Below are 15929 nucleotides of genomic sequence, written 5' to 3'. Positions count from 1 at the left end.
CTGTGTGATGGATGTAACTTGGAAGCGTCATCAGGACGGGTGGAGAGCAGGTTGAGAGGGGGGGTGGTGGTGAGTGAGGTGTGTCTGGGGGGTGTGATGAGTAGCTCTTTGATGGTGTGAATGTCTTCTTTGATGGTGTGAATGTCTTCTTCGAGCTGGAGGAGGGAGGACATAATCTTGTCCAGCGTGGGATAAGTGTGAGTGCTGGGGGTGGGAGTCATGGGTGAGTGGCTGACCTGGGGATTATCGTGCGAGTGGGGGGGTGGGTTGGTGTTCACGCAGGGCTCCGTGGTGTCGGCGTACGGGATGGTGTTAGGGAGGAGAGAGGGTATAGGGGATGATTGGATTGAGAATCTTCCAATTGTTACATTACTTAATATAGGTAAATGATACCTAGAGGGAACTTGTGCCCTGTTGATCAATTTCTGCAATCAGCATTTCGATGGGGGGTGGGGGGGGGGGGGGGGGGGGGGGGGAGTGCGGGAGTGAAATCAGATCTCAGTTGTCCAGATCAGATACATGGGGCTGAACCGGTCTTGTTCCATTTAGGTATGGGATGCAGTCTCAGATCCTTAACTTCTCCAGTGCCTTTCTTATGGGAAATGCAAAGATTCAAGAATCAGAACAACAAAACCAAAATCTGGACCAGTCAGCAGCTCTCGCCTGACCTGGAATATCTTATGAGGAGCATCTTGTTTAACTGGAATCCAGTTCAATAAATGAAGCCGAAGCCAAACCAATCTGCAGAAGGAACTAATTACTTGGAACAATGGTTTTTAAGCTTGAGGCAATTCTATAGTCACAGTCTGTGCATTTTTCTGCCATCTAGTGCAGACGAAATTATTCTAAAAAAATAAAACAAAGTTTTATTTCGGATATCGACGACATGTGTATTCTGTGTGACTCAGGATGACGTCAGCCATGTGCCACAGTGCCTTATTAACTGATTAACATCCACAGACTACTGGCACGTGCTAAGTATCGGAAACTTCACTGGAGCCAACAGTAAGAGACTGAACTCTGTTGTAAAGTATCCATCCATCAATATTTTCAACACTGCTGCTAGCTGTAACAAATTATGAGCTGCAAAACTGTCTAAATTGAAGGGTAAAAGCTTTTTTAAAGGCAGACAATGCCATTATCTTCATTGAAATTCTGCACAAATTTGTCGCTCTCAGGAGAAGCACCCCTGCTGTCAAATTGCAAAAAAGTATAATATATAGACTGCCATTACCAAGCACATTTCATTTAGAAGAAAAGATTGGATATTTAGCAATAACGAATTTCATGCCAAAAAGTGGAATACTGTTATAAATCCATCAAGGATGTCATTCTCATGGGCCAATAAGTAGCCGTGGAGAACATCTGCGTGTTCTCCCTGCAGACTGTTGCTAAAGCATTGGTCTCCTATTCCCCTCCTGGGCATTTCCAGACGGTCTGCCTGTCTAACCAGGGAGAGGGTGGGACAGCACTAGACCTCATACAAGCCTTGACAAAAATCAAGCTTTGACAAAGCCAATAGGTTTAACGTTTGTCTGCCATGCGCAAGCCGTACAAAAGTCAACCCTACATTACAAAAATGCTAACAAAAGCAGCTAAAATAGATACTACAGAAAACAAAGCAGCCATTTTCCTATGGCATTCATTTCTCAGTTGCTTTTGTCAGCATTCCCTCCCCTGTGCTACCTGGAAGTTTGCTGACTGATTTCGAATGCAAAATAATTCCTAATGCCTTCCAATGGGGGTGGGAGGGCAAACCCAAACAGCCACTAGAAAAATGTGGAGACTAAAATACTGCTATGGGCTGTTCCAAGATGTGAGCGAAAATGTCTCAAGCCAATGTATGAAGATTCCGCAACAAAGGAAGCCACTAGCTGAAGGAGGCTGACACAAAACACCTTCAAATAAATTTACAATACGCTAGGTTTGCCATGAATGGTACATGCGCTGTACACGTGAAGCCTTAAAATTATGGAGTGAAGGTGGTTGGATTGGGGTACACAGGAGTAGGGTAGAGTCTGGATCCACGTTAAAGGGCGTGGAAAAAAAGCAATTTACATCAGCGCAAAAGGGCAGCAGTAATATATGGCTCTGCTCTGACTCTTCTGGGGTGGTAGGGAGTCACCACAGAACCACTCAACATGACCTTATAAAGTGCAGGAGCACTAATGTTAGAATTCTACAGATCCAGTCAGGGTACTTGGGATATCTAAGGGAGAGGAATCTACAGTTACAAGTAACCATCAGAAGAAAAGCCCTAGACAACCAATTGAAATACAATCTGAAGGTGGTCATACGCTCCAGTTCATGAGTCCAAAAACCCTTAACCTTAAAAGGAGAGGAAATCTAACTCGTCATCTGCAACCTGATCATTCCTGATAGAATCAAGTCTGTCAATTCCTCAGCATTCACATGTGTAGAAGAGCCATAATAGCTCTACCTCTGTCCTTAAGCCAATTGCACCAACAATGTCCCAGCCCAGATCATTCCCTGTGTGGCAAACTTCACAAAAGTGATTTTTGAAAGGAGCATTTACCATGCAACATTTAATGCCACTTTGGATGATGTAAATCCCTGCATGTCACTGGCTGGGTGGCTTGACGAATATAAATGAACTTGCATGAGCACCAACAACCACACACCACATTTTTGCTGCTAGAATGTGTGTGGTTCTTTAAAGGTGTAGTTGGCATTATTGCAGATAAGAGACTGTGTTTTCAGGACCTGATTACACACTTGAACTTAGTACCTTCTCTACCCTACACTCATTGGTTCCAAATGTTTCAACTTCAGAATGCATGAACACTACAACCATGGTTATTTCACATCTTCTTGGAGCCCCCGGCAAGGTACTTGGGCTTTATCTGCATGCTGCTTTTTCCATCATCAATTTAGATGCTATTAGCACCCAGTGACAGTACTGCTGTCTAATGCCTGGTATTATATACTCCCTTTAGTCATAAGATGTTGAGTCAATTCATCCCATCCTGATGAAAACACAGATTTGTTTATAAGGTTTGAAACGTATTGATTATCCTTTAGATAGAATGCCCAAAGTAACCTTTTTATCATTTATCTGCCTATAAATGTACGGTTGGTGTCCTGTGCATATGTCCTACACAGCCCTTGCCTCCCGCTCTAAGTGTTTGTATGCTTTTCCTCTGAGCCTCACTTTAGGACAAGAGATGCAGATACACATGCCCCATGCCTTTAGAATTCACTCAGGGTGCGACGCAATAACAGATGTAGAAGTAGCAAGTTGAGAAAAGTAACTGCAACTAGATCTACTCAAAAACAGAGTGTAAATATTTCCATCTCCCATCGTATATTTTAGCCGTTTTTAAAATCCTAAATTATGTCAAGGTGAAAGCTGGCAGTATGAATATTACAATCTATGTCTGAGTCACTGTTTTGACATGCTACTGTTGCAGACAATTTTGGAATCCACTCCATTTACTTGCATGGCAGAGTATCATCATTCTAGCGAAGATGTGATCCTTCACACACATTTAACTGTTGCACCTTGGAACATTTGCTCAGTGATATTTTTGTGCTAAGCAATAAAAGAACAATCTACTTACCATCAGTAACACTCTCACTGGTAAATACTCTAAATTCATCACCGTTCGAATATACCTGGTGCTAGGCTGGATTTAGACAATTTATCCCAGCAACAACTCCTGGTGATGACAGGTGGCACCAGCTCTTCAGCGATCTCATACTAACCTGACTGAAGAAGGGCTGCACATAAAGGGATCATTCCTGCATGACAACATTAGTTTCTTAACCCCTTGGGCGCGGCCGGAATTTTGCCACACGTGCGCAGATCGGACGGCTCCCGGCAGTCCGACGCACACGAGCACTGCGGCGTCGGACGGCCGGGGGTCCTCCAACGCATGCAAGAGGTTAATCTTTCTCCATCCGCTTACCCGGACGCGGATCATCATAAACAAATTGCAGGCAACAGTGTGACAAAACCTACTGTGGGATATTACATTGTGCAGATGTACTTTCCACAGATGAGTATCCACCAGAAAGAGCATTACTGAAGGCAAGTAACTTGTTTTTCTTATGGATACTTCTAAAGCTCACCAATCAAATAGATAGAATAGCAATACCTCCCAAATGTGAAGGATCTGGGGAACTGGGGAGAAAACGTAGCCTAACGGCGAGGGAGGTCGATCTCAAATCTGGGGAACCCGGTTCGAGTCTCAGCACTGACACTCAACATCCTGTGATTCTGGGCAAATCACTTAATCTCTCCGTGCCTAACAAAAATGAATGTGTTCTTATGTAAGCAACTGGTGCTCATGTAAAGCGCTCCGATACCCGATACCTATGAGTCAAGTTTGCGCTATATAAAACTCAGAAAAGAATAAAAACGGACTCAAACCACAACGTTTTGCAGGACCAAGCTGGCAAAATTGCCCTCTATACAAATCTGACAGTCAAAGCAGTAGTGCTTTGTGAAAGTATGCAGCGATGCCCACATCACAGCTTGGCAGATATACAGAACGATACTCTCTTAGCCAGAGCAGGTGCACCAGCTTTGGACCTGGTGGAATGGGTTGCGGGTTGCGGTCCTTCAGGGGGCTTCTTTATGGCCAATGGATAACGCCTTTATACAAAAGGACTATCAACATCGGCAGAGTCCCTTTCTAGGCTGATCTGCAATTCTCTGTCCCAACAAAAAATGGTCATCCACATGGTGGTCCCTTGTACGGGAAATATAAAAGCTCAGAGCTCTTTTAGGGTCAAGCTGATGAAGCCCTCTCCTCTTTTCAACACCACTTTTGGCAGGAAGACCAAGTCCTTAGCACCAGGTTGCCAGGGAGGAAAGTGGAGAAGAGAGGTTTCTCCAACAGTACCTGTAGTTCACTTATGTGATCACTGCAAACAAGACCACTTTGATTGTAAAGTGCAGTAGAAAACAAATATGCATCTGCTCAAAACCAGTGAACATGAGGAATGTAAGGACCAAATGATGGTCCCAATAGGGCATGCCAAAAGGTTTTGGAGGAATCCTTTATAAAAAGAGTCAAAAAAGGTTACTTAAAAAGGGAAGGCTACCTGGCAAACATAAATGCTGAAATGGCCGATACAACACTTATCTGTGCTCCATGCAAGCCCACACAAACTAACAACGCAGCAGCGGTGTTGGCCTGCAAAGGATCAAGGTTATAGCCCAACACAAGATATTACATTTCCGCCAGCGTGCTAGAATGGATTTTTGTAAGGGACGTCTTGATGCAAGGACATTCACTACCTCAGAAAGCAAAATTCAGCTTTCATCGCTCAATCGCCGCACATGGAGATACAGATTGCAGAGGTTTGTGTTAAGGACCCTCCCTTGTTGTGGATACAGGGGTCCCCCCCTGAAGAGGTAGCAAGATTAGATGGCAAATGTTCAGGCTCTAAAGATCTGTGTACCACACTCTCCTGGCCCAATCTGAAGCTATCGCCATTGCTTGCCTCCTGATTTGCTACAGAACTTCAGGCAGGACAGGTAATGTCGGGAATGCATACAGAATACCAGAGTTCCATCGCAGACAGAATCTGTCTCCCAGTGACTCTACTGGATTGTACAAATGTTTTGACACTGCTTGCTCTCAGGGCAGACTCCACTGTTCAAAGGTGACAATTTCAATCTTCAGATGGAAATGACGTTCATGGTGCACCAGCCAATGTCTGCTCAGCTCACACACTGTCAGGTGGCTGGCCAACAAAAAGATGTGCTGCTGGACCAGCCATCTCCAAAGGCTGAAGGCTTCCTGGCACAGGATCAAGGCGCCAACTCTGCCCTGTGTGTTGCACTACCATATGGCAGGGGTGTAGCCCATAAGGACCTACATCAGTGTCCTCTAATAGTTGTCAGGAAGGCTTACAGAGCCAGCTGAATTGCACAAAGCATAAACAGACTGATATGGAGCCAGCAATCTATTGGAAATGAAAGGTCTCTGCTTGCAACCTTTCCCAGGTGACCCCCATCCCAGAGGTGACATGTCTGTAACAATGGTGACATCCAGCTGGAAAAGGTAGACGGCGTTAAACTAGCTCAAGTTGGTGTTCGCCTGCTGCCAGAAATTATACAAAGCCGTCTCAGGCGACATGTGCATAGAATCGGAGAGACATCCCCTTTGATGGCCCCAATGAATGCTGAGGATACACTCAAGGCCTATATATACCATCTGGTGTAGAGGAAAAGGAGGATGCACGCGGCTAGAAGCCCAAGAAGCTTCAGAACCATCCTTACTGAGACTCAGAAATGAGCCCGAAGCACAGGGATCATATAATGAATGTGCCAGACTCACTACTGAGGTGGAAAAGTTTTGAACGTCAGTCTATCCAAAATAGCCCCTATGAAGGGAAGGGCTGAGGTGCAACTTCAGCTCGCTGATGGAGAATACTCAGGAAGTCAAGAAAGTGGCCATCCTTGAGGGCTAGTCTTCGACAGACTACGGTGAGGCCACCTCGAGCAGCCAGTTGACAAATTAAGAAACACATATATCCTCGACCTCTGAAGAAGAGCTGTGACCACTGCCACCACTTTTCTGTACACCCATGGCTGAAGTAAGGTAGGCCAAAGGGCAACACTTCAAAGTGGATGTGTTCACACCCCACTAGGAACCTCAATAGCATCAATGAGGGTCCAAGATGAGTATATGAAATCATACATCCTGCAAGTGCAAGGAGACCATCCAGTCTCCCGGATCAGAGCAGAGATCATCTGCCAGGGTGAGCATGTTGAATTTGTTCTTTCTCATATGGGCTTTCAATGGCTGGTGATCCAGCATAGGCCGGAGGCCTCCACACTTGCTCTGCACAAGGAAGTAGCACCCCTTGCTCCTCTCAGAGCCCAACATTCATTCGATAGAACCCATCGGTTGTGGAAGTCTGACGTCCCAGGCACTCCACACCACTGGAGTCAAGCTAGCCGGGCTGATGAGAGGTGTTACCTCGAAACCGGTCCGGTCCTCGGATGCTTGATTCCGTTCTGGGAAGGACATGGCTTTTGTAGTTCGGACTGGACTGTTCCCATGGGGCACAGGGTCAGAGCTGATTTGCATATCGCCATTGTCTAACCCAGGGTGGTGTGGAGTGCAAAAAAACGATGGATTAGGACCCAGATCTTTTGACTGGGTTGAATGTGTGACATTGATCCTCATTCGGTCCATCACCTGTTGTTTTTGCAAACCAGCATAGGCCGGAGGCCTCCACACTTGCTCTGCACAAGGAAGTAGCACCCCTTGCTCCTCTCAGAGCCCAACATTCATTCGATAGAACCCATCGGTTGTGGAAGTCTGACGTCCGCATTAATATGGAGGCATGATCTAAAAACATTTGATCTGTCATGATGTATATGAAGCGGGGAAGAAATGCAAGGTAGGGAGGAGTCCCTTAGAATAAACTGAAAAAGCAATTGATCTTATGTGATGTATTTTCAGCCAGGCGAGGAAGTGTTGGATTCCGACTCCTGCTCAGCTGACTTTGGGATTGTGATGGCAAATAAAAGCAGCTCGGTGACACTGCAGCAGGGGAGGGGTAAGCAGATGACTGCGAAGCTGGTGTAAACTGGTTTTACCACCTTCAAGTGCACATCCTCTACCTGAAAATGGCTGGGCAGGTTGCTAAACCAGCTGAGACATTTGACATTGCCCACATGCTAGGTTTCTGCAGTAAGCCCCCCCCATATTTTCTGTACTGCTAGTGGAATTAGTAATAACGCTTGCTGCGGTTACCCTATCCTTAAAGCGCTGATTCAGCTGTTTCTGCCAAATGCCTAGAGTCGTCAAAGGCAAGAAGGCCAGAGAAAATCCAGCTGCCTGCATCCCAACGTGCCATCTAAGCACTACCTGGTCCTGACAGTGCAGCCTATGCAATCATTGGCCAGTCAAGTGCACACAACATATTTTGCTGTGTCCTGACTCTTATAAAGGCCTGGCACAGGCCGATGTTGGTTTGGAGTCAGAGACCGATGTCGGGATTGGAACCAACACAGTTGACAGCAGCACCGGCATGGAAGACCCTGGAGTGGACCCTGTAGCCAGAGTGGAAACCTCAGCCTGCATCTATTCGGGCATGCAAGCAGGTCTTGAGCGGTTAGCTGGCATCATGGGAGGGCCGACCAGCAGAATTCCAACTGAAGGCCCTCGTTTGGTCTATGGAGCCCAAAGGGGCACAAGAGGGACCAGGCAGTGTCTGAAAGACCTGCAGCATGGCCTCTGAGGATGGCCCTGGGAATTCCGGCCGCACCGGATTGGAATCAGAAGATGCTGGAGTCAAGGAGCATTTTGTGTGTCAATCACTCAATCACCCTAGTTACTTCTGGATTCATTTGAAGTAGTGCAAACCAACAGTTCAGAGCAGAGCTGGATTTGTGTGGAAGGGCACAGAAAGACAGAAACTGAAGTCAACAACATATACGAAGGCCCGCTCGGTCACTTCCAGGGCGGTACATGATGATCACGGAGCCACACAGTGTAGCACCGACAAGGACACTAGTTACAGTAGTAAGGACATGTCAGACATTGAATACAATGTAAAAATCACAAACTGATGCTACTAGATTTCCTAATCTATGCCCTACAATTTTAAGAGCAGTTTATCAGAACATAAAAAAACGGTAAATAGTCTGAAAACTCAGACCAAATAATGTTAGTAGCTTTCGGTGAGTCTTACGGCGAGAACAAAAAACATTTTATGTATTATTTTCCAATTCCAATGGTCATTCTTTTACATACCTTTTAGAAGTATGAAAGGATCAAGCCCACTTTGTGTTTCTCCCTGAAAATACAGAATATGAATATTAGATCTCAACACCTTTCTTGAACAAGGTTCTTAATGAAATGAATAACAATGTGATTCCTGCCAGTCTTGTTGCATCGGTGTCCTATATATAAATAAGTGCAACTTTTGTACAACTCCTTGATGCATTTTTTTTTTACATTAAAATGTCTTGATCCACAATGTTAAATTACAACACAAAGTGCAAGTTGCATAAGACATGTCATATTAGAGAATATATCCTTGCAAGCCAATAGAGTTCCTTACTAAACAGTGCACAGTTTTATGAACGTCAGCCTTGGAGGACAAGTTCAGACTGAATCCTTGATGTCCCTATGGGTCCCATCCACCTTTATTTCCAGAAAGGATGGTCTCGCCAAAGCCAACACAGAGTTATATCAATACTTAAGGGCTGTAAATAGGTGGGGGGGGGGGGGTGGGGGGTGGGGGGGGTAGAAACTGCTCAAGATATCGGATGACAGAAAGGGTATAGAGCAAGTTTGATGAAAACCTCATGTCAACCAGACTGCAATCCTTGTTTTGGGCTACAGACTAAATTTACTATGATTGTGTAAATGACGACAAAGCAGAAGAAAAGATTGTAGACGGTAAACTGGGAAATAGCTAAACATTGTTTTGTACATTCTCAACACCGGTGTTTTAAATTTATGTTACAAAAGACCCATGGAGAACACAGTGCACTAATGTGCAGCATTTGCTTGGAAAGAGATCCTAACCGCAGCACAGTCTGTCCTCTCAGCAGACTCGCGGCCCATGATCCTCTGAAAGTGGGTCCACCATTCCCTCACAGTTCCCACTCCCTTGAACACCTAGGATAACCTCACCACTACTGACGTACAAAGTCCCTGCCTACTGCACTCCTACAGGAGACTGCCCCCAGCCACAGCACGCCACCAGTTAAGTCTGCCAGCCAGCCATCAGTTGCACCAATATGTGTTTCAAGATTACAATGGTGATTGCTTCATCTTATTCGGTCTAAATTGGTAAAAGTTTTCCCTTTTATCATTATCTGTCAAAACATGGACAGGCTTTAAAGATGCAACTCTGGAATTGATTTAACCGATGCAGTCCCTAATGCGAACCTTAGGCAATGGTTTGCAGCACAGAGGATCAACGGGGAAGGGACTGTCCGGTTTGTTTGGCTGCAAGTTTTGTTGGGGCACCAATAACACAAACACTCCCATTAAGATCTTATCAGATTGAATACCTTTGAACAACCATATATTTTTTGAAGGCAGCAAGTTACCTTTTCCACTTTGGTGAACTATGACCCGTAGCAGTGGAAAGGAGCTAGTAGGAGGACTGACCACAAGGACAATAATGGAATAAAGTGTTTCACTCCAACTGATGCACTTAGAGGAGTTCCATGCCTACATTTCCCCTTAGTTTATGGAGGAGACTGGGTTCACATGACCCACCAATAGAGCATGGTCTGCCAGCCATGATTTCGCCTTGGTTGCTCTGGGTTAGCACAGTATGGTCAGGATTTGGGCCATCTGCAGCACTTGGGTATACGACAAGCTCATATAAAGAAAACTACTTATCTCGATTTTGTAAAAGTCCTATAAACCTTCTAACTAGGTATAGCAGCGGAGTGTGAGAACAGTGCGGGCTTAAGAATTTCTCTGTGCAAACCATAATACATCTGCTTGAATGAGTGAGAAACGAATATCAGACCTTAACTTTACTCCAGGTGTGAATGTAAGGCTTTTCAGAACTCAAATCTGTCATTTCCCTGCAACTCTAAATATTAAGCCACTTTCTGGCCTGGAATGGACAGAACTTTTTGAATCTAATGCTTGCAGACTACAGCACGAAAAAGGGGTCTGATCAGTTCTTTAAGTGGATTAGTTAGTTTTACCTGAAGTGCTCTCTGCCTACAATGGAAAGCCCACTCCCGCATCCCTTCCTTTGTTCTTAAGGATACAACTGGAAATGTAAACAATAATTAATTTTAACACCTGCGGCAGCAGTTACTTTACCTTGTAGAACTGTAAATGACTGGCATTACTATGGCCCAAATAACTGCTGCTCATTTGATTACTCTCTGTAAAACACACACCTGAGAATGCATTAGTAAGATTAACTATTTTGCCAGTACTGTCCCATGCAAACAAGGAAAGACGCACGGTGACGCGGGTTCCATGTGGCTGCTCCTACTTATTCAAGTCCCTCGGAACCATAGGTAGGGTAGGACACCGAAAGACTCCTCCAGCTCATGCAAAGGTGGTGAGACTACTTGGGGCAGGAATGGATACCCAACATTTCTACCATAGGACTTCAATAACGTGTCTACTATCTGCTATAAGCAGCGGGTTAACGTCGGACAGAATCTACAACACACTGAACTGCTATGGAAGACAAGATGGAGCCCACTTCATAATTGGTGCTATTTAAGAGTGCTTGCCTACTTAAGTAATGAATTTATACTTTTAATAAAAAACAATTTACTTAGTTTATTTTATAAATAGCAAGATTTGTCAAAGTTTTCCATGTCAAGTTACTACGTTGATGTTTCCACCCTCTGAGTTTATGCAGAATAGTAGTGGACTTTAGCAGCATAATCCTAAACTCCAGGAAGCACCAGTATTTCTGCAGGGACTAGGAGTTCTTGCTTTATTAAGTACTATGAGGCGATAAGATCAGAAACTCTAATGCAGTGCAGACTGCTCGTGTCCTGTTACTGCGGTGTACAAAAACTGTAATTTCCGCAATTTGAGACGAAACCACACATGACAGACAATGCTTGAAATAATCACGCCACCCATCAGAGGCACAACGTTCTTACTGGATGTCAAAAATGACAACAGGACAAAAGGCGATTAACAGCTAGTCAGGCGACTTCACTCACAGTATCCAAAACTACCAATCACCTGCCTCCCACACTTAAATTCTATATCTGAAGATCTGAAAAAGAAACTGTATATGAGAAAGAATTATCCCTTGCTCTTGGAAAGAAATACAAATCAATAACACATGTAATGCTTCCAGATCCAACGTTGATTAAACTAAGCAAAAAGTACTGGCAATGCCAAGAGGTCTCGCTTTTCCATGGCATTAACTGCCCTTTACCAATACATTTTTTGCTGATGCTGGTCTGCACTGACAAAAAGAAAATGCTTGTCTGCTGATACAGAACAGAATTGTCAAGAACAAAAAAAACACGCTGATGTATACACCTGCATGCATCCTCACGCATGTGTACATATTGATCATGATGCTATGGGACGCATGCGTGCGCATAGGTCATAAAATAGCAGTCATGTTTTGTTTTAATACGCAGTATCAATTTTCGTGGAGTGGAAGTTAAAATTGGAGTGGTCCGGCCACAAATTGCCGCTGCAGAGCCCTCCAAACTCCAAGAAAGAAAAATAAAATACAAGAATGGGAAGGGGGAGCAACAGTGGAGTGGGGGGAGGGGGAGAGTGAGGGGAGTGAGCAGCAGAAATGAGGGGAAGGAATGCAGGAGCTGATGGGGGGGTTATAAATGTAAAAAAGTAAACAAGCTGAACGGGGAAGGGCGAGGGAAGAACTGGTCAATGTGGAGCGAGGGGGCAGCAATAAATTTCTCACTTGCCACCAACTCATCCCCCACTTCTTGTTCATGAACTATAATTGCTGAGCAATATTCCCATGCTCTGGATAGGCAGCATTATCTCATCTTGGGCTTTGTAAACCCCTCCATTGAGTAACATACTGTTGTGTAGCATTTTAGGATCCAAGCGTAATTTACAGATTCATGCCTTTATATAGGTATAATTCACCTTGCCCTTATATAGGCATACAAATCATACCCATATTTAGATGTAACCCATCCAGTTCAAATACAGGCATGGCTACTTCCACTTGTTCCAAAAAGCCACAACGATTTCTTGGAAAACTCTGCTTCAGCAGTCAGGGACATCCCCTTGCTTGAATATTTATTTTTCCTAGAAATCATGGAGTTTTCAAAGAAGTACCATTCCCTTGGGGTTCTTTGTCCGACTTTACGTCAAACTAGGCACATTCAAGGTATAAATATGCCTGCACTTGCCCTAGGAAACACACAGTGGTTCGGAGCAGCTCGACTATCTACTTGCCCGACGCAGCTCGCTACAGCAAGTGCCGAAGGAAGCCGACCCTCCAGCTGACGCACTGATCGAGAAGCTGTCCTTTCTCTCACTGAGAATCCAGCTCCAGTGTTTCCGTTGCAGGGTGTTGGGAAATTGAGTCCGAGAAAGATACCAGACCTCTTTCATTCTAAAACCAAGGTACGGAGCTGATTAGACCCTAAAGAGAAATCTTGGATAGATTCTTGGCAAAGAAAAACTAAAGCAATGCTACACCTCACTTACTTCTTCCCTTGTACTAGACTTAGGTTAGGTACATTGGGGTAGACTTATTTTAGAAACACAAGTTGAGTACTTTTTAGCCTTTGTTATTTATGTATATATTTATCTGTGGTCTAGAAACCATACAATGCTTTTACAGTATTATTTTATAATACGCTTCTTACTGTACGCATTATACTTTGCAAACAGTATTACGATTGTAGCAGTTCACTCTACTTGCATGAGAAAGAAGACTGTTCAATAATTTTTATTGAAAACGCCCGTCTATTTCTCTGCACCTCTGATGAAATGAAGCATGCTCGATTAACTGAGTAAAATATCTATCTATTGTTTCCACGACTCTGAAGATCAGTTTTATTCTTGGAGAAACAAAGTTGTCATGTTTATGCGGCTGTCAGAAACTAATCCCTTCTTGTGTATTCGAGAAAGTTTCTAGTGACCTCTGAGCTAGCTGGCACTCACAATTAAGTCTAATATATCCGATAGAGACCTAGTCGACATAAGTCCTATGTCAAATCTATGGGATATATTATTCCAATGCGCAGAGCCTATTGGAAATATCAAGTTTAAGAATTTATATAGCGCACTACTCACCCAGAGGGTCTCAAGGCGCTTGAGGGAGGGAGTGTGAATTACTTATCGAAAAGCCAGGTTTTTAGCTTCTTTCTGAAGGAGAGTTGGTTCTGTGTAAGGCGGAGGTGAGTGGGGAGAGAGTTCCAGGTTTTGGCCGCTAAGTAGGAGAAGGATCTTCCTCCCATGGTGGATCTGTGGATGCGCGGAATTGCAGCGAGGGCTTGATTGGATGATCGTAGTTGGCGGGTGGGTGTGTAGAAGGACAGTCTTGTGTTGAGGCATTCGGGTCCTAGGTCGTAGAGGGCCTTGTGTGCGTGGGTGAGGAGACGGAACGTTATTCTCTTGTTGACGAGGAGCCAGTGGAGGTCTTTCAGGTGACCGGAAATGTGAGCTTGACGGGGGATGTCCAGTATGAGTCTGGCTGAGGCGTTTTGGATGCGTTGGAGTTTTTTCTGTAGTTTGGCAGTGGTTCTGGCGTAAAGGGTATTTCCATAATCCAGTCGGCTAGTGACCAGTGCGTGGGTGACTGTCTTTCTTGTTTCGACGGGGATCCAACGGAAGATTTTTTTGAGCATGCGTAGGATGTTGAAGCATGAAGATGAGACGGCGTTGACTTGTCTGGTCAACGAGAGGGAGGAGTCCAGGATGAATCCCAGGTTACGTGCGTGATCTGTAGGTATGGGTGCTGTACCCAGGGCCGGTGGCCACCATGAGTTGTCCCAGGATGAGGGGGATGATCCTAAGATGAGGACCTCCGTTTTGTCTGAGTTTAGTTTTAAATGGCTGTTCTTCATCCATTCGGCTACTTCTTTCATTTCTTCGTGTAGATTGGTTTTGGCGGTGTTTGGGTCTTTGGTGAGGAAGAGGATGAGCTGGGTGTCGTCTGCGTAGCAGATGATGTTGAGGTTGTGTTGTCGTGCGATGGATGCGAGGGGACTCATGTAAACGTTGAAGAGGGTGGGACTGAGTGATGATCCTTGTGGTACGCCGCAGAGGACTTCGGTGGCCTCTGATTTGAATGGGGGGAGGCGGACTCTCTGGGTTCTTCCGGCGAGGAAAGAGATGATCCAGTCCAAAGCTTTTCCTTGTATTCCGACGTTGTTGAGGCGTTGTATGAGGGTGCTATGACAGACTGTGTCGAAGGCGGCGGAGAGGTCGAGTAGGATGAGGGTGACTGTTTCTCCGTTGTCCAGTAGCGTTCGAATGTCGTCTGTAGCTGCGATGAGGGCGGTTTCTGTGCTGTGTTTGGCTCGGAAGCCGGACTGTGAGGGGTCGAGGGAATTGTTGGATTCAAGGAAGGCGGCGAGCTGACTATTGACTGCTTTCTCAATGACTTTGGCAGGGAATGGGAGGAGTGAGATGGGGCGGTAGTTCTTAAGTTCTGAGGGGTCTGCTGTGGGTTTCTTCAGAAGTGCGCTGAGTTTGGCATGTTTCCAGCTTTCCGGGAAGGTAGCGGAGTTGAGGGAACAGTTGATGACATCGCGGGGATGGGGTGCGATGATGGAGTCTGCTTTGTTGAAAATGTGGTGGGGACATGGGTCGGTTGGTGAACCTGAGTGGATGGAGTTCATCAGGTGGATGGTGTCTAGTGGTGATGGGGTTCCAGGTGCAAAGGTTGTAAGAGTGCTGTTTTGGTTCTGAGGTGGGTGGAGTGAATTGTTCTTCGGATTGGTTTTCAAAGCTGTTATGTATGTCGGCGATTTTGTTGTGGAAGAAAGAGGATAAAGAGTCGCAGAGGTCTTGAGAGGGAGTGATGTCGTTGGTGCCGGCGGTGGGGTTGGTAAATTCTTTGACGATGTTGAATAGTTCCTTACTGTTGTGGACGTTGTTGTCGAGTCGATCCTTGAATGCTGATTTCTTGGTGGATCGGATCAATTGGTGGTGTTTGAAGTGGCGTCCTTGAAGGTGGTCAGGTTGTCAGTGGTTGGGTTTTTTCTCCAGGTTTTCTCTAGAGTACGACATAACTTCTTGGATTTCTTGAGGTCATCGTTGAACCAGGGGGCCTTTTTGATACCTTGTTTGATCTGGTGGTTTTTCAGGAGTGCTAATTCGTCAGCGCTGTGGGTGATCCATTGTGTGAGTTTGGTGGCAGCATGGTTTGGGTCCGATGATATGGCAGGAGGGTTTTGGTTAAGCGATGTGAAGAGTTGGTCGGTGGTGATTTTGTTCCAATTTCTTCGAGGAATAGGTTGTGGGGGGTTGTGGGTCGTGGTCTTTTTG

At 45.2% G+C, this 15929-nt stretch overlaps 1 long non-coding RNA gene across 1 annotated transcript in view; it reads right to left on the bottom strand.

Moving 5' to 3' along the window:
* LOC147698740 (uncharacterized) overlaps positions 1-15929 on the bottom strand; it is a 132148-nt gene that overhangs the window by 56213 nt on the left and 60006 nt on the right. The window contains exon 2 of the long non-coding RNA XR_015299361.1: positions 8742-8784. This is a non-coding gene — a long non-coding RNA (uncharacterized LOC147698740). The remainder of the gene's footprint in view (positions 1-8741; positions 8785-15929) is intronic.

Source organism: Lissotriton vulgaris, chromosome 8 (genome assembly GCF_964263255.1).
Source record: "Lissotriton vulgaris chromosome 8, aLisVul1.2, whole genome shotgun sequence".
Lineage (NCBI taxonomy): Eukaryota > Metazoa > Chordata > Amphibia > Caudata > Salamandridae > Lissotriton > Lissotriton vulgaris.
The sequence above is the reverse complement of the archived record's forward strand: the minus strand, read 5'-3'. Positions and strand labels throughout refer to the sequence as shown.